Raw genomic sequence first — 19,888 nt, forward strand, 5'->3', positions numbered from 1 at the left:
TCATCTGCCTGGTACCCCCAGGAGCCATCTGGCCACCAGACTTGCTGCCATCTAGAGTACTCTCGGAGAAGGCAATGGCACCCCACCCCAGTAACTCTTGCCTGGAAAATCCCATGGATGGAGGAGCCTGGTAGGCTGCAGTCCACGGGATAGTGAAGAGTTGGACACGACTGAGCGACTTCACGTTCACTTTTCACTTTCATGCATTGGAGAAGGAAATGGCAACCCACTCCAGTGTTCTTGCCTGGAGAATCCCAGGGACAGGGGAGCCTGGTGGGCTGCTGTCTATGGGGTTGCACAGAGTCGGACACGACTGAAGCGACTTAGCAGTAGCAGCAGTAGAGTACTCTTGCCTGGAAAATCCCATGGACAGAGGAGCCTGGTAGGCTGCAGTCCATGAGGTCGCTAAGAGTCGGACACGACTGAGCGACTTCACTTTCACTTTTCACTTTCATGCATTGGAGAAGGAAGTGGCAACCCACTCCAGTGTTCTTGCCTGGAGAATCCCAGGGATGGGGGAGCTTGGTGGGCTGCCGTTCATGGGGTCACACAGAGTCAGACACGACTAAAGTGACTTAGCAGTAGCAGAGTTCCAGGATACCCAACAACTTCCACATTTGTGAAACCTGGGGAACTGAGAAATGTGTTGCTCTCTTGGCTGATCAGCCTGTTCACAGGCGGTGGAATGAGAGCACTTCCCCACAAAACAACTGCCCCCCAGGGCAACTGTCCGCCTGGTGGTTGAACCAGAGCACTTCTGTTCACAGTACAGGCCTCACTGAGATATGGGCGCTTCCAGCCCAGGAGTCATGAAACCTCTAGGCCACCGCTTGTCCCCCCTTAGGGACACCCAAGAATCTTCCTGCTGTGAACAAGTCCATTCGCTAAGGTTCTTGGGATCTTTCAGGCTCCCAATCACACTTGTGTGATGGAACTCAGGCTCCTCCTATTAGTCTGTCAGCAGGAGTAGACATTTTGGTCTGAGTCCATCTTGATTTCTCATACCCTGAGATCTTCTGGATGTGAGCCTGCCCCTGCACTGGTGCCAAGGGAGGCAGTTCAGGACAGCACCTGCCTGGACATGGTTCCCTGAGGCTTCTTTTCCAACTATACTTCTGAAAACCTAGGGTCTCATTGACCAAGATGAAATTTGTGCTGTGGAATATGCGGCCCTACTGTGAACCATACTGTGCAGCATGCCTGTGTCCATGGTCCCACTCAGGCACCTTACACCACGCGTGTTCATAACACGAAGGCCCTTCTGGCTCTAAATTTCTAATGAAAATCTGGTGGTGTGCTCAGCTTCTGGGTGATTTCCAGCCATCAGTTTTCCAAAAGGCTGTTGAAACCACAGCATTTTCAGTTATAATACAGGCCTCACACTGGAATAAACTTGGCACTTGCATTCAAAAACCCTGAGCCCCTTCAGCCACCACACATACCTCCGCCCCCATGTGGGTGCACTGATGAATTTTCTGATTACCAACGTACCCCTTTGCTATGCCTCCCAGGTTCCTTCTGGTCTGGAGATATCCTGCTTTCCTGGGAACCAACATTTCTTTGCCCCAAGCCTGATAGCATGATACAAACAAACAAAAATCTTTCTGGTTGCAGGGAGGCATGGGAAACTATGGCTCTTATAGTCCTCAGCTATCCGACTTGAATTGCAACCTAGAATCCTTTTGGCAGGTGTCTTAGCAGAAGTTAGTATACACAGCACATTGGCATCACCATTCACTCTAGAACCCAGAATTCCAAGTGTCCTAAGATCTACTAGTTGGCCTGCATGTGGGGGGACCGTGTATCCTTCTGATCATCACTCTTCTCGTGGAATGTAGAATCTATAGCCTTTGGACAATGTGTCCATCTGGATCTCTAGGTCCCTAAGGGCTCATCCAGAATGTGCTGTTCAGGGTGCTGGAATCCCAGAAGCTCTTCCAAACTCTGTTAGCCTAGAAAGGGAAAAGTGAAAGTGTCAGTTGCTCAGTCATGTCCAACTCTTTGCGACACCATAGACTGTAGCCCCCCAGGCTCCTTTGTCCATGGGGTTTTGCAGGCAAGAATACTGGAGTGGGTTGCCATTTCCTTCTCCAGGGGATCATTCTGACCCAGATTTCAAACCCAGGTCTGCTGCATTGAAGGCAGATTCTTTACTTTCTGAGCTCCCAGGGAAGCCTCCATTAGCCTGATGCCAGGTCATTTTTGAGATTTGACTCTCTGCGCACTGGGTTCTAGGAGAGCTCATATGGACACTAGTCTTGTGTGGTGGTCTACTCTGGTGCAAGAGGGTTCTTTTCACCACTGCATCTCCATCTGTGCTGTACCATAGGCAACCTTTTGCTCACTCTTACTTTCTAACATCTAGAGTTCGGGTTTCCTATTAGACTCCAGCCTGTGTATGCTTTGGGGATTACAGGATTCTTTTGCTACGTGCCTGTTACCTGTGACTGCAATGAGAGCATTTAGTTTATGGCACTTGCTTCCCAAACAAGAGTGGAGAGCCCTTCAGGCCTCCAATCAGCTCACAAGCTGGACAATCATGAGCCTTATAGGCCATGTGAGTGGTTTGCTTTAAGTGCTCACAGTTTACAAACTATGTTTTGGTATGTGCACAGTAACTTTTACTAATTACCACTTTGTTGATTCTTTCCTTTTCTGATTTTTTTCCACACAATGAACCCAGAAGACTATAGGCTAAAAAGACTCTTCTAATGGGCACCAGTCTGACCACATCCTGGAAGCCAGAGGAACCTTTCAACCACCCTACAGCCCTCCAGATACTGCATGAAAGACCCGGGCCAGCACCATCCTGTCCACAAATGGTATCCCAAGGGCCTTGGAAGCTTAGGCTACACACTGGCAAGGGAACTTAGGGCCTTAGCGGTAAGCATCCCACTCGCATTTTACTTCCTCTGGAGCCCTTTCCAAAGAAACCCAAGTGTGGTAAAATCCACACTCCTACTCAGCCATCAGCAAGCTAGCACTCCCTGCCTCAGTCCATGTCCCCCTTTCAGACCCCAGAACTCTACTGGAAACATACCTGCCACCTTGCTGAGCCCAGGAGCACCTCTGGACTCTCTCCGCCTGGCAATGTTGTCCTAGATGTCCCTTCTGAGACCATACTGCACACAAACTGTGGTCCAGGGTCAGCAGACAGTAGCCACTGCTGCGGAACACATGGCTCCGCCTTGCTGGGTGGTAGGGCTTTCAGCGCCTATTAATTACACCGTGCCTGTGCAGCTGGAAACCGTCTGACCTCCAAACCCTTCCTACCAGCTAGGGGCGGGGATGCCTTCCACCCCAGACTGTGTGAAAGCTGAGGTATCGAGGGTTCTTAGGCACTCAGGCTGCCCATCCGCTATGGAAAGGACAGCACTTTCAGTCACAACCATGGCATCCCGCAGAGGTAGCAGCAGTCCTTCCACCTCAGTCGGCTCACAAGTTCCGATAACACAAACTTTCTCGGGCCACTACCTCTCCCTCAGGCAGGTGCCCCGAACCTTCCTGCCAGAAACCTGCTGGCTCATCAGGGTTCCACAGACCCATCAGGCCACCAAGTGGTCCTTATCAAGGCAGTGCATGCCTGCTAAGTCACTCAGTCCCATCCGTCTCTTTGCGACCTCTTGGACTGCAGCCTGCCAAGCTCCTCTGCCCATGCAATTCTCCAGGCAAGAATAGTGAAGTGGGTTCCCATGCCCTCCTCCATGGGATCTTCCCCAACCTGGGATGGACCCATGTCTCTTATGTCTCTTATGTCTCCTTCATTGGCAGGTGAGTTCTTTGCCACTACTGTCACCTGAAACTTGGGCAATTCGTACTAAGCCGTCAACAGGCCTTTAGGTCTCCAGGCATCTTACTCAAATGGTGCATTCTTACCGCTTCAAAGGGGTCATGGGAGATGGGCACAGAGTTGTCTATGATGTCTGGACTCCATGTGCCTGCATACTTCTCCACTGGGGATCCTTTTGTTTAAGGGATTTACCATGCAAGGGTGGGCCGGGGCCCTGCCCAAAACCCTTACTGTGCACTATGGCCCCTGTGGGAACTCAACTTCCAGCTCCCTGGACCCCTCTGAAAAGCATTTTACCCTCCTCCTATTGGTGTCATGAAGACCCTTTCAGCCCTTCATGTTTCAGGGAGGTCTTTCCACCCACAGTGGATACTGCAGACCCAGAGATGTGGACTCTAAGTTTCCCCCACTGCTCAGAATTCCTTCTGGTTCAGTCACTTGAGGTATTTCGGCCACTGTTCCTAGCCTCTCTGCCCCATCCAAGCACGTGCCAACCACTAATCTAACCACTCACTACAATGCCAGAACTCCTTCTGGCCAAAACCCCTCAATAAAATATATAATACACGTGAAACCATTCCTTTCATAGGCTCTAAAACCAGTGCCACGATGTTGTCCATCCAGGACTCCTGGAGTTCTTCCAGAGACATGTGGTCCAGGGCACTGTTACTCTGAACCACTTGCAGACACATTCTGCCCTGGCACAGGGGCCCTGCAGATGATTTACCAGACCGTGCTGCCACACTGGGAAACAACCTTTTTCTACTGCTGAGGGATATGTGCCTTATATTGACAACCAGAACACTGCCATAAGAAGCTCCTTATTGACCCCACACAGGCTTCCATGCAGTGCTCCCAGGAAACCTTCCGGCCACCAGATTTCCTGTAGCAAGCAATCCGGGATTCCCACTGCCCCTAGTCTGTATGTGCCCTGATGAGTCTTAGGTTATTTAGTGACCAGAGGGTCTGCCTATGGTGGAAAAGAGAGCGCTTGGTCATGACACTAGCCACTGGCTGGGGAAGTGGAGGTCTCAACCACTCAAAGTAAACTGATGAAGTGAGATAACTCTGGGCCACCGTCCAGCGGTGCAGATGGTGCCCCACACTGACATTCCAGGCAGCAACCTGCCACTTCCATATCACCATAGGGTTCCGTGGCATCTTCAGATCCCTCAGTGGAACGATGGGTTCCTACCAGCAGATCAGCAGGGGTGGCCTTCATGCCTGCTGGCCCAGCAAGCCATCGCTCCTTCTCACAGCACATTACCCTACTGTGGACATGCATGACACCTCAAGGATTAATTGCTGGGGTACTTCCGGACACCATCCCCCCGAAACGTTGTCCAGGTGACCCTTTTGGCAACTAGACTCTCAGCGCACTGGGGTCCTACAAACTGAATTAAGATTCCTTACTGTGGAATATAAGGCCTTACCTGAAACCAAGTAACAGCCTGTTGGTACCCTGTGTATCCTTTGGCCCCAATGCCCCCATCCTGTTACCCTCATGAGTGCCATTCCCGCCTTAAATGTTTTCATGAGGTCTTTCCTGCTCACAGCCCATATGGGAATCATGGGTTGTGGATCCAGTTTGGTCATGTGACTACTGTTAGAAATGGAACACGTTAGACTGAGATATACATCTCTGACCAAGATACACTGTGCACTTCTTGCTAAGCAATTTTGAGCTCTTTTGGTTTCCATCCTTCACCAGGGCCCTTACACCTAAGTATTTTGAGGCTTGTAGGCCGTCTTCCTTCACATTACGTTCCAGTGCCCAGCAGAATCACCAAACACTGACAGTACCCTCGCTCTAAGGTTCCGGAACTATTTCCGGCCTACTGATCACATGCCCAGGAACCAAACTTTCTTAAGTCACCAACCTGCCCCGTCAAGCAGAAGCTAGAACTCAGGTCAGGAGTAAGGCTCGGCTGTGGTGAGCCAATTGCTCCTCCAGTCCTCCGATAGCTCGTGTGCCATGAACTCTGAACCCTTTCAGTCACCGGCTGGCTCGATATGTCCCTGGAGAGGTTCCAACCACCATCTCATTCTGCACTTAAGGTTCCTATACTCATGGCCCCACATCTCACTGTTAGTTAGCGGCACTCTGTACCCTTGTGACCATCACCCTCCCGATAGGGCCAGGATGCAGAGTCCTTAGTGTGTCTCATCCATTTTGATCGGGAGGAATCTACAGGGTGTTCCTCTGCAGTGATGCTGACCTGGCCACTGGAACTCGGACTTCTTTGGCCCTGGTGACCTGTGGGTCCTTTCTGGGACCACAATAACTGTGTAGAGTTCCAGGAGAGCCTTTCTGTACACTGGCCCGCACGTTAGCTTTAGAACTGAAATCCTTATTGGCAACCAGTTGTTCAGACTCATACAGCGAGAGAACCCTTCTGCATCACAGCACCTTCATCTAACTTGCATACCCAGAAAGTTTCCTGCCTGCAGACTTCTTGATAGCTATGGTTTCAGGATATTCCTTAGCCCTCAATGTGAATTTGTTCTGTTTGGACCAAGGGTGCTTGGACAACGAGCTGGGCCGTATGCAGTACAAACAGAATTTTCCCCACAAGGCACTAAAACCCATGAGGTGGATCTGTGAGCCTTTCGGACCTTTAATTATCTAGCAGTCTTGAGATTAAATATTACTACATATTAATTTACCAAAGTTTGCTTATAAATTAATTTATTTAAGTCCAACTAGTTTGGGCTTCCCTTGGTGGTTCAACTGGTAAAGAATTCGCCTGCAATACGGGAGACCTGGGTTCGATCTCTGGGTTGGGAAGATCCCCTGGAGAAGGGAAAGGCTACCCACTCCAGTATTTTGCCCTGGAGAATTCCATGGACTATATGCTCCATGGGGTCGCAAAGAGTCGGACAGGACAGAGCGACTTTAACTTTCCCCTTCATCTGACATTAAAGGAGTGCTCTCGGCCACAGTCTGCCCTCTTGTGGATGCCCCAGGTATTTTTCCTGCTGCTAAATTTCTCTTCAAGATTTCAGCAATCTTTCAGGTCCAGAAAGCACATGCAGGTGGGGAAATATGGGATCCTCTTATTAAACCATCAACCTGATGTTCCTTTTAGGTCTGTGTCCATCTAGATCTTCTCATGTCTTTGGCCTTTTCTGGATTCTCTCTGCTAGTACACTGGTGTCCCAGGGGGCATTTCCAGACACAATCTGCGATAGAAGTGCTGCCCTTGGGGTCCTAATTTAGCCAGATTGACAGTGAACTGGCATCGAGTGGGCTTCACCCAAATGCTGTGCTATAGAATATATCCTAATTGGAAACCATGCTTCTAGTATGGAGGGAGAAGGCAATGGCACCCCACTCCAGTACTCTTGCCTGGAAAATCCCATGGATGGAGGAGCCTGGTAGGCTGCAGTCCATGGGATCACACAGAGTCGGACACGACTGAGCAACTTCACGTTCACTTTTCACTTTCATGCATTGGAGAAGGAAATGGCACCCCACTCCAGTGTTCTTGCCTGGAGAGTCCCAGGGATGGGGGAGCCTGGTGGGCTGTCGTCTATGGGGTCACACAGAGTCGGACATGACTGAAGTGACTTAGCAGCAGTAGCAGTGTGGAGACCATGGTCTCCGTGCCATTTAGGCACATACTCCACATCCTATCAGGGAAGTTTCCTGGAGATCCTGCTGCTCAAAGTTCATGGACATGCCTGGGACCAAGGGGATTTCTGGTGAGTACTTATGGTGGCATTTAAAACTAGTGTTGGGTCACAGAACCAAATTTCGGCATATGTGCCCTGAGCCCTCACAGCTAATGAATCTCAGTCCTTTCAGACACTGTACTTCCCAACAGCATGGATGAACCAATGAACTTTCAAGTCAACAACGTGTTTCCTCCCTTAGCGTCCAGAATTGTTTGGTGTCCCTGTAGACCTAAAGTGATTAGGCCGCTAGACTGACACTGTGATTCAGAGATCAGGGCCTTTACAGCCACTTGCATAGCCTGGCCTTGGGAGTGGTCCTCAGCTATGGCACTTGAGGCAGAACCTAGAACCCTTTCATACATGGAATTCCACACCCATTCTGTCCCTGGGCACCCTCCTAGCACTATCTGGTCACTGCATCTGGAATTCTATGAGTTCTAATGTCCCTAGCCCGTCCATCAGCTGGAGGATTAGATACACTTTGCATCATCACCTTCTTAGTGGCTGTGAAACTCACAGCCTGAACTCTAGGTTCCCAAGGCTCTTCTGCCCACCTTGGGTCCAGGGCCCTAGCATGCAGGGAGCACTGCCAGTCATACACTTTGCTGCGGCATGTACCTATTGATTCTTTATGAAGCCAAACTACTTGTGCACCGAGCTCTAGGAGAACACATATAGGCACTATCCTGGGCCAGAGTTTTGGCACACACGCTGCCCTGAGGCTAACCATCCACCCAAAGATCTGGTGCAAGGGATCACTTTTTCCACTGCATCTTGATCTAGAAGTGTCTGGGGAATTTCTGGACATGGGACTTTTTGCTAGCTAGGGTTCCAGTTCCTGCTGGCCCCTACATTTTTCACGTTCATGGGAACCTAGGCTTCTTGGAGACCTGTCTGCCCACCTTAGATGGAGAGACCTTGGGATCACAAGAGTATCATCCCAGAGGAACCCGAGAGCTTATTAGCCAGCAAATTTACTTCTTCTGCTCACTAGCTGTCCCTCGTGTTGGTGCCCCAGAGAACTTTCCAGCCAACAATTCACTGCTTTGCAAAGTTCTGATGATAATTATGGCCCCTACACTCTTGTCATATGATGGAAACCTGGAACAAACCAACTGGCTCAGAGCAGAACAGGACTTTTCACTTTTGGCGTATGTCACCCTCTCATGCCTGGGACATCTATATGCCCCTAGCTGGTAACACAGGCATTACTCCTGGAAGACATCTGCTGCACAGTCGGACCTTTAAGTGGGGAAAGTACATTCATCCAGAGCTCAAACTGGTGCTGGACACAGCCTGTGGTGTGGAATATACAGCCCTAGTGGGAATCATACTTTTAAAATGCTGGTACTAAAAAAATAAAACAAAATAAAATAAAATGCTGGTACTATAAACACATGTTGGCTCCCAGAATATATCACATGAGTGTCAGGTGGGCCTTCCTCAAATGGGCGTTTGGAGTAGTTCCCATCGAGGATGCACAAGTTTGCTTGGGGCTGGGAGCTCATTCAGCCATTAGTTTGGCTGTCTAATGGTGAAATGGAGGCACGTTGAGGCAGAGTACATGACACGGGCTGAGGTGGGTACTTTCGAGTTTGGAGTTGGAACCATTTCAGCCACGTTTCCCTCCCCCTCTACCCAACTCCACATGGAAACCCTAATGAAACTTCCAATCACTGACATGTGTTCTTGCTAGGGTTTTGGGGTACTTTCTTGTATGGGGCCTCTAGTATGCCCAGGAATTGAAGATACTCTGGCCACCAGGCTTCCCACATGGTGTACAAATGAGAACTCCTACAGCCACTGGTCAGGCCTGGCTCTAGGGACATTTTTTTGCGGTTGCAGGACTCACCTATGTCATTTGCACATGCCCTTCCCACAAACGCCCCTAATGAAGGCTGTAGCAGCCAGAGCCCACCTGGCATGGTTTTCTATCTGGATTCTTGCACTTGGAGCACTTCTGGTGACCCTGCCCTGAAGTGGTGTCCTGGGGATACTCTCAGAGACCAGGGTGCTTATCTACTGGTTTCTTCAAGGACCACAGGCTGCCAGGTGCTGTGGAATACAGAACCCTGTAAGTAACCACTTATCTAGAGCCATGGTACAAGATAGTCCCTTTCACATCGTGCCTTCATCTGTGTCGTGCACCAAGAGGCCTTCCAGGCCACCAGACTTGCTGCCATCTAGGGTTCCAGGATTCCTGCCAGCACCCACCTTTGTGAAGCCTGGAGAACTGAGAAGTGTGTTGCCCTCTTGGGTGACCAGCCTGCTCATGGGTGGCAGAAGGAGAGTACATCCCCTCAAAACACTACTGTCTCCCAGGGCAACTGTTGGCCTGGTGTTTGAACCAGAGCACCCGTTTTCAGTATAGGCCTCATTAGAGATGTCATGGGCGATTCCAGCCCAGGAATCATGACCCCTGTAGGCCACCATTTGTCCTCCCTTGGGACCCTGAAGAATCATCATCCCAACCACATATCCATTTTTTTTAAGGTTCTGAGGACCTTTTAGGCTCCTAATCACACTTCTATAGGGTTTCCCTGATACCTTAATTGGTAAAAAATCCACCTGCAATGCAAGAGACATGTGTTTGATCCCTGGGTTGGGAAGATCCCCTGGAGAAGGAAAATGCTGCCCACTCCAGTATTCTGACCTGGAGAAACCCATGGACTGTATAGAGCATGGGGTCGCAATCAGTCGGACATGACTGAGCTACTTTCACTCACTCACTCATGCACTCATACTTTGGCAGTGGAACCCAGTCTCTTCCTATCAGTCCGTCAGCAGGAGGAGACACTTTTGTCTGAGTTCATCTTCATTTCTTAGGCCCTGGGACTCTTCTGGATGTGAGGCTGCACCTGAACTGGTGCCATGGGAGGCTGCTCAGGACATCATCTCCAGGCACGCTGTCCCGGTGGCTTTGTTCCAACTATGTTTCTGAAACCCTAGGGTTTCGTTGGCCAAGGTCAAATCTGTGCTATATAATATGTGGCCCTACTATGAACCATACTTTCCAGTATGCCTGAGCACATGGTCCCATTTAGGCACCTACCACCACACATATTAAAAACATTAAAGCCCTTCTGGCTCTAAATTTCTAATCAAAGTCTGTTAGTGTGCTGGACACACAGGTGATTTCCAGACACCAGCTTTACAAAAAGCTTTTGAAAACAGAACATTTTCCTCATAATAGAGGGTCACAATGGAATAAACTGGGCACTTTGAGTTAAGAAAGCTGAGCACTTTCAGCCACCACATTTACCCTCAATATGGGTGCAATGATAGATTTTCTGATCACCAAAGTATTCCTTTTATATATTCCCAGAACCCTTCTGACCTGGATTTATCCTGCTTGCCTGGGAACCAAAAGCTCCTTCCACATGCCTGAGAATGGGATACAGAAAGTAGAAACCTGGATACCGGAGAGGCAGGGCAAACTATGACCCTTATAGGCCTCGGGTATGCCATTTGAAATGCTACTGAAAATCCTTTCTTCTGTCAAGAGCCTTTGAAAAGTTAGTCTACACAGCACAATAGTATAACCATCCACCTGGAACTCAGAATTCCAGGAGTCGTAAGATCTGCAGCGTGTTCTGGAAGCTGGGCAACCGTGTACCTTCTGACCATCTCTCTTCTAGTAGGACGTAGATTTTGTAGCCTTTGGATATTCTGTCCAACTTGATCGCTAGGTCCATAAGGGTTTTTCCAGAATGTGCTGTCAGGGTGCTGAAATGCAACAGTTTGAGACTCTGTTAGTCTGGAAGCAGGGCATTAGGGAATAGGGATGGGGATGGACTTCTGGACACCATGTACCCATGCAATTCGGAACTATTGTGTTGAATGTGGACAATACAGTCCCTGGATATTCGGTCCATCTTGGTCCTCAGGGCTCTAAGGGTGCTTCCAGAATGTCCTGTACAGGGTGCTGAAACTCAGAAAAGTACTGGACTCAATCGGAATGCCAGGTCATGAGGGGCACAGGGCTGGGGAGGGGTTTCTGAAAACCATGTACCCGTGCAATTCTGAACTCTTGTGTTGGATGTGGTCCCTAGAGTCCCTGGACATTCGGTACATCTTGATCCTCAGGACTCTTCCAGAATGTACTGTCCAGGGTGCTGAACTTCAGAACACTACTAGACTCAATTGGAATGTCAGGTCATGAGGGGCACAGGGCTGGGCAGGGACTTCTGAACACCATCTGCCAGGCCACTTCTGCACTGTGCGCTGCTTTGGCAAACAAGCCTACCACTTTGGTTGAGCCAGGGTCTTTACTGGAGACTCTTGCTGTGCAATATGGCCCCCGTGGGAACTAAACTGCCAGTTCCCTGGACCCCTTTTGGCAGCATTCTACCGTTGTATTGGACTCAGGAAGGACCTTTAACCCTGAACTGTTTCGGGGAGATCTTTCCGCCCTTAGTTGATGCTGTGGAGTCCAAGATACGGATTCTACGCCAGCTGCATTGCTCAGAATTCCTTTTGTTTCAGTCACTTGAGCTATTTCAGCCACCATCTCTACCCACTCCTCCCCATCCAATAACTACCTGCCAATAACTAATTTGACCCCTCACTACAATTGCAGCCGCTCCTTCTGGCCCGAAGTCAAAAGGAAAGCTTATACCCTTGAGATCATCTCCCTTCTCACAGGCTGCAGAACCAAGTGATTTTGTGCATCTAGCACTCCAGGAGTTCTTCTAGAGACATGCAGTGCAGGGCACGGGCACTCTGAACCAATTCCAGACACCCTCTGTCCTGGCACTGTTACCCTCTTCATCCTTTAGAATACACTGTTAGCCCGATACTGGGATCCAGGAGAGCCCTTATGGGAAATAGCCTGCTCTATCGCTGAGGAACATGAGGCTTTATAGACAACCACTGATTGAGAACATGATTGCAAGGGACTCCTTTTAACAATGAACTGGCTACTCGGCACTGCTCCCGGAAATCTTACCAGCCACCAGACTTTCCGTCAGAAAGTGAAACAGAATTCCCACTGGCCCCCAATCTGTATGTGTGCTAGCGAGTATTAATGTCCTTTAGTAACAAGAATGCTCGCTTGTTGTAGAAAAGAAAGCACACGATCATGGCACTAGCCACAGGCTGGGAAGGGGTTGGCCTCAATCACTCTAAGCAAACTGATGAAGCGCGATCCCTCGAGGCCACCGTCGAGCAATCCGGATGGTGCACCACACTTCCATTCCGGCCAGCAATCTGCCTCTTCCATAGGGTTCCATGGGTTCTTCATATCCCTCAAAGGAAGCATGGTTCCTCCTACCAGCATTAAGCACGGGACGGCCTTTGGGCCTTGAGCCCAGTGATCCATCGCTCCTTTCCACAACACGGTACCATACTTTTGTACATGCCTGACACAGAAATGATGCTTTGGTAGGGTACTTCCGGATACCATTCCCCCTCACTTTACTGTCCGGGTGACCCTTTTGGCAACTAGATGTCAGTGCACTGGGTTCCTAGGAACTGAATTAAAAATCATTGCTGTGAAAGATAGGGCCTTACGGGAAATCACTGTAACAGCTTGTGGGTATCTGCAGGCCCTTCGGCCCGAGTACTCCCATCCTATTAGCCTCGTGAGGTCATTCCAACTTCAAACGTTTTCGTCAGGTATTTCCTTTCCGCAGCCTATATGGGGAGCGCGGGTCGTCAGTCAAATCTGACCACCAGCCTACCGCTGAAACTGGAACATATTTGATTCAGGTATAGATATCTGACAGAGATATAATGTGTCTATGCGCTTAGGAATTTTGAGCCCTACCGGCCACCATACTTCTCCAAGACCATTTCAAAGGATAAATTTGAGTCTTGTAGGCTACCTTCCTTCACCTCGAGCTCCAGTGCTCAGCAGAATCACCGACCACCAACAGTACCCTAGCTCTAAGGTTCCGGGATGTTCTCTGGCTTCCTGCCAATCACGTGCCCAGGATCCAAACGTTATTGTTACCTACCTGCCATGTCATGCCGAAATTGGACGCTTCAGGTCAAGAGTTAGGCTTGTCTACGGTTAGCCAATTGCTCCTCCAGTCCTCCGCCAGCATATTTGCCTGGCATTTTGAACACTTTTAGTCACGGGCTTGCTCGCTAGTGTCTCTGGAGAGGTTCCGATCACCAGCCCACCCAGCACCTAAGGTTCCTACACTCCTTATGGCCCGAGTCTCACTGTTATTTAGTGGCACGCTACCCTTGTGCGGAAAAGGCAATGGCGCCTCACTCCAGTACTCTTGCCTGGACAATCCCATGGACAGAGGAGCCTGGTGGCTACAGTCCATGGGGTCGCTAAGAATCAGACACGACTGAGCGACTTCACTTTCACTTTTCACTTTCATGCATTGGAGAAGGAAATGGCAACCCACTCCAGTGTTCTTGCCTGGAGAATCCCAGGGACGGGGTCGGGGGGTGGGTCGGGTGGGGGGGGGGAGCCTGGTGGGCTGCAGTCTATGGGGTCGCGCTGAGTTGGACACGACTGAAGCGACTTAGCAGCAGCTACCCTTGTGACCATCCCCCTCCCGATAGGGCCAGGACTCAGAGCCCTTAGTGCATCTCATGCATTTTGATTGGGAGGAACCTACAGGGTGTTGCACTGCAATGACGCTGCCCTGGCCACTAGTCCTCAGGACTTCTGGACACATTCCACTCTGATGCTGGTGATCTGCTGGTCCTTTCTGAGACCACGGATCTTTTCGTAGGGTTCCAGGAGAGCCTGTACGTACACTAGCACACAGGTGTCTTTGAAACAGTGTTCTTGTTTGGCAACCAGCCGTTCAGACCCGCGCAGGGAGGGGGCCCTCCTGAATCACTGCACCTCCGAGTAACTGGTGTACCTGGCGATTTTCATGTGCAGACTTCTTGGCAGCTAGGGTTCCGGGCTACCCTCTGGCCCCCAGTGTGAATTTATTCTGGGGAATCGACGGTGCTCGGAAAACCAGCCTGCCCGACTGCAGTGAAAACAGAGTATGTCTCCCTCAGGGCACCAATACTCTCCAGGTGAAACTGTAAGCCTGACAGGCCTCATATTAGCTCGCAGTCTTGAGATGAAATGAGTGCTCACTGCCACAGTCGGCGGTCTAGTGTATGGCCCACGAATTTTTCCTGCCACTAAATATCCCTCTCTCCAAGATTCCTGCAGGTGGCGCTACTGGTCAAGAACACACTTGGCTAGTGCAGGAGACCTAAGACACATCGGTCCAATCCCTGGGTGGGCAAGAGCCCCCTGGAGAAGGAAATGGCAACCCACTCCAGTATCCAAGACTAGAAAATCCCAGGGACTGAGGATTCTGACAGGCTACAGTCCATGAGGTCACAGAGAGATGGAGAGGACTGAATCCACTTACCATGTATACAAGAGTCCAGCAATCATTCGGGTCCACAAAGCACACTCAGGCAGGAAATCTGGGCTCCTCTTTTTAAGTCATCAGAATAATCCCTGTAGGTCTCTGTCCATCTAGATTTTCTCAGGCCCTGGGATTCTTCTGGATTCTTGCCTGCTAGCACGCTGGAGTCCCAGGGGGCATTTCCAGTCACCATCTGCCATGGAAGTGCTGCCCTTGGGTTCCTGATTTACCCAGATTGCCAGTGAACTGTCATGAGGTGGGCTGTACACAATCCTGTGCTATGGCATATATAGCCTAATTGAAAACCACCCTTCCTGTACTCTGGTGGTCTTGGTCACAATTAGGTACCTTACTTCACATCCCATTGGGGAATTGTCCAGGAGGTCTTACTGCTCACAGTTCAATGACATGCTACAGACTAACAGGATTTCTGCTGATCAGTTACTGGTGGCTTTTAAAACTAGAGGTATTTTGGTCACAGTACCAGACTTGAGCATGTGACCCTGAGCCCTCACAACTAAAGTATTTCAGCCCTTTCACACACAGAACTTACAACTAGCAATGAACCAACGAAATATCAAGTCAACAATGTGTTTCCTCCTTAGGGTCTGGTGTTCCTTAGGGTCCAGAATTGGTTTGCTTCCCTGCAGACCTAAAGTGATCATGTCACTAGACTGACATTGTGATACAGAGATCACGGCCTTTGCAGTCACGAGCCTGGCCTGGCCTTGGGGAGGGTCCTCAACTATCTCACGTGAAACGGAACCTAGAACCCTTTCAGACTTGGAATTCCGTACTCACTGTGTCCATGGGCACCTTCTTAGCAACATCTGGTCCCTGCATCTGAAGTTCCGCCTGTCCTTATGGCACTAGCCCATCCATCAGCTGGAGGATCAGATACGCTTCACATCATCACCTTCGTAGTGGCCGTGAAACTCAGAGCCTGAACTCTAGGTCCCTAAGGCTCTTCTGCCCACCTTGGGTCCAGGGCCCTCTCACCGAGGGAGCACTTCCGGACATGTTCCGCCCTGGTGCTTGTTCCTTGTGGGTTCTTTCTGAAGTCAAGTACTCAAGCACTGAGCTCCAGGGGAACACACACAAGCCCTGCCCTATGCCAGATATAAGGCACACACTGCCCTAAGGGTAATCATCGACCCAGAGATCTGGGGCAAGGGACCTCTTTTCCCCCAGTGCATCTTGATATGGAAGTGCCTGGGAAATTTCTTGGCACTGGACTTTTGGCTAGCTAGGGTTCCAGCTTTCCTGCTGGGCCCACATCTGCATGTTCATGAGAACCAAGGTTACTTGGCACCCTGTCTCCCCCCACTTAGGCGGAGAACCGTTGGGGTCACAGCACCTTCACTGCACACGAACCGAGAGCTCGCCAGCTAGGGTATCTGGAGTTCTCTCGACCACTAGCTGTCCCACGTGTGGGTGCCGCAGAGAACCTTCCTGCCAACAATTCACTGCTTTCTAAGGTTCTGATGATATTTAAGGCTCATACTCTATTGTCACGTGATGGAAGCCCCGTTGATGGATCCAAGCAGGACCAGGCTTTTCACTTTGGGGTATGTCACCCTCTCATGCCTGGGACATTTATATGCCCCTAGCTGGTAACACAGGCGTTACTCCTGGAAGACATCTGCTGCACAGTCGGACCTTTAAGTGGGGAAAGTACATGTATCCAGGGCTCCAACTGGAACTGGACAGAGCCTGTGCTGTGGAATATACAGCCCTAGTGGAACCATATTTGTAAAATGCTGCTACTATAGACACATGTTGGCTCCCACACTGTATCGCAAGAGTGTCAGGTGGGCCTTCCTCAAATGGACGTTTGGAGTAGTTCCCATCGAGGGTGCACCGGTTTGCTTGGGGCTGGGAGTTCATCCAGCCATCAGTTTGGCTGTCTACTACTGAAATGGGAGCACGTTGAGTCACAGTACTTGACACGGGCTGAGGTCAAGTGGGTACTTTCGAGTTTGGTGTCAGAACCATTTCAGCCACCGTTTCCCTTTTCCTCTACCCAGCTCCACATGGAAGCCCTAATGAAACTTCCAACCACAGACGTGTGTTCTTGCTAGGGTTTGGGGGTTCTTTCTCGTGTGGGGCCTTCTGGCATGCCCAGGAATTGAAGATACTCTGGCCACCAGGCTTCCCACATGGTGTACCAATGAGAACTCCTACAGCCACTGGTCAGGCCTAGCTCTAGGGACATTTTTGCGGTTGCAGGACTCACCTATGTCATTTGCACATGCCCTTCCCACAGACACCCCTAATGAAGGCTGTAGCAGCCAGAGCCCACCTGGCATGGTTTTCTATCTGGATTCTTGCACTTGGAGCACTTCCGGTGACCCTGCCCTGAAGTGGTGTCCTGGGGATACTCTCAGAGACCAGGGTGCTTGTCTACTGGATTCTCAAGGACCACAGGCTGCCAGGTGCTGTGGAATACAGAACCCTGTAAGTAACCACTTATCTAGAGCTATGGTACAAGATAGTCCCTTTCACATCGTGCCTTCATCTGTGTCGTGCACCAAGAGGCCTTCCAGGCCACCAGACTTGCTGCCATCTAGGGTTCCAGGATTCCTGCCAGCACCCACCTTTGTGAAGCCTGGAGAACTGAGAAGTGTGTTGCCCTCTTGGGTGACCAGCCTGCTCATGGGTGGCAGAAGGAGAGTACATCCCCTCAAAACACTACTGTCTCCCAGGGCAACTGTTGGCCTGGTGTTGGATCCAGAGCACCTGTTTTCAGTATAGGCCTCATTAGAGATGTCATGGGCGATTCCAGCCCAGGAATCATGACCCCTGTAGGCCACCATTTGTCCTCCCCTGGGACCCTCAAGAACCACCATCCAAACAACATATCCATTTTTTAAGGTTCTGAGGATCTTTTAGGCTCCTAATCACACTTCTGTAGGGCTTCCCTGATATCTCAGTTGGGAAAGATTCTACCTGCAAGGCAGGAGACCCCGGTTTGACTCCTGGGTCAGGAAGATCCACTGGAGAAGGACTAGGCTACCCACTCCAGTATCCTTGGGCTTCCCTTGTAGCTTAGCTGGTAAACAACCTGCTTGCAATGAGAGAGACATGAGTTTGATCCCTAGGTTGAGAAGATCCCCTGGAGAAGGAAAATGCTACCTACTCCAGTATTCGGTCTCGGAGAATTCCACGGACTGTATAGTCCATGGGGTCACAAAGAGTCGGTAACGACTGAGTGACTTTCACTCACTCACTCAATCACACTACTGCGGTGGAACCCAGTCTCCTATCAGTCTGTCAGCAGGAGGAGACATTTTGGTGTGAGTCCATCTTGATTTCTCAGGCCCTGGTACTCTTCTGGACGTGAGCTTCCCCCACACCAGTGCCATGGGATGAAGTTCAGGACACTGAACTCTCTGCTGGGGCACGCTGCCCTGGGAGCGTGGTTCCAACTATGTTTCTGAAAACCTAGGGACTCATGGGTCAAGACCAAATCTGTGCTTTAGAATATGTGGCCCTACTGTGCACCATACTTTCTGGTGTGCCTGAGCCGGTGGCCCCATTTAGGCACCTAACACCACACATGTTAATAACATGAAGGCCCTTGTGTCTCTCAATTCCTAATCAAACTCTGTTGGTGTGCTGGACACAGAGGTGGTTTCTACACACCAGCTTTCCAAAACGCTTTTGAAAACAGAACATTCTCACTCATCATACAGGGTCACAGTGGAATAAACTGTGCCCTTGGAGTTAGGTAAGTAAGCTGAGCACTTTCAGCCACCACACTTCCCCCAGCGTGGGTGCACTGAAGGATTTTCTGATCACCAAAGTATTCCTTTTCTATATTCCCAGAACCCTTCTGACCTGGATTTATCCTGCTTGCCTGGGAACCAAAAGCTCCTTCCACATGCCTGAGAATGTGATACAGAAAGTAGAAACCTGGATACCGGAGAGGCAGGGCAAACTATGACCCTTATAGGCCTCGGGTATGCCATTTGAAATGCTACTGAAAATCCTTTCTTCTGTCAAGAGCCTTTGAAAAGTTAGTCTACGCGGCACAATAGTATAACCATCCACCTGGAACTCAGAATTCCAGGAGTCGTAAGATCTGCAGCGTGTTCTGGAAGCTGGGCAACCGTGTACCTTCTGACCATCTCTCTTCTAGTAGGATGTAGATTTTGTAGCCCATGGATATTCTGTACAACTTGATCCCCAAGGATTCCTCCAGAATGTGCTGTCCAGGGTGCTGAAACGCAACAGTTTGAGACTGTTAGTTGGAAGCTGTTCATTAGGGAACAGGGATGGGGAGTGACTGCTGCTACTGCTGCTAAGTCACTTCAGTCGTGTCCGACTCTGTGCAACCCCATAGATGGCAGCCCACCAGACTCCCGGGTCCCTGGGATTCTCCAGGCAAGAACACGGAAGTAGGTTGCTACTTCCTTCTCCAATGCATGAAAGTGAAAAGTGAAAGTGAAGTCGCTCAGTGGTATCCGACTCTTAGCGACCCCTTGGACCGCAGCCTACCAGGCTCCTCCGTCCATGGGATTTTCCAGGCAAGAGTACTGGAGTGGGGTGCCATTGCCTTCTCCACGGGGAGGGACTTCTGGACACCATGTACCCGTGCAATTCTGAACTCTTGTGTTGGATGTGGACCCTACAGTCCGTGGACATTCGGTGTATCTTGATCCTCAGGGCTCTAAGTGCTCTTGCAGAATGTGCTGTCCAGGGTGCTGAACATCAGAACATTACTGGACTCGATCGGAATGTCAGGTCATGAGGGGCACAGGGCTGGGCAGGGACTTCTGAACACCATCTGCCAGGCCACTTCTGCACTGTGCGCTGCTTTGGCAAACAAGCCTACCACTTTGGTTGAGCCAGGGTCTTTACTGGAGACTCTTGCTGTGCAATATGGCCCCCGTGGGAACTAAACTGCCAGTTCCCTGGACCCCTTTTGGCAGCATTCTACCGTTGTATTGGACTCAGGAAGGACCTTTAACCCTGAACTGTTTCGGGGAGATCTTTCCGCCCTTAGTTGATGCTGTGGAGTCCAAGATACGGATTCTACGCCAGCTGCATTGCTCAGAATTCCTTTTGTTTCAGTCAC

The sequence above is a fragment of the Capra hircus genome (genome assembly GCF_001704415.2).
Source record: "Capra hircus breed San Clemente chromosome X unlocalized genomic scaffold, ASM170441v1, whole genome shotgun sequence".
NCBI lineage: Eukaryota > Metazoa > Chordata > Mammalia > Artiodactyla > Bovidae > Capra > Capra hircus.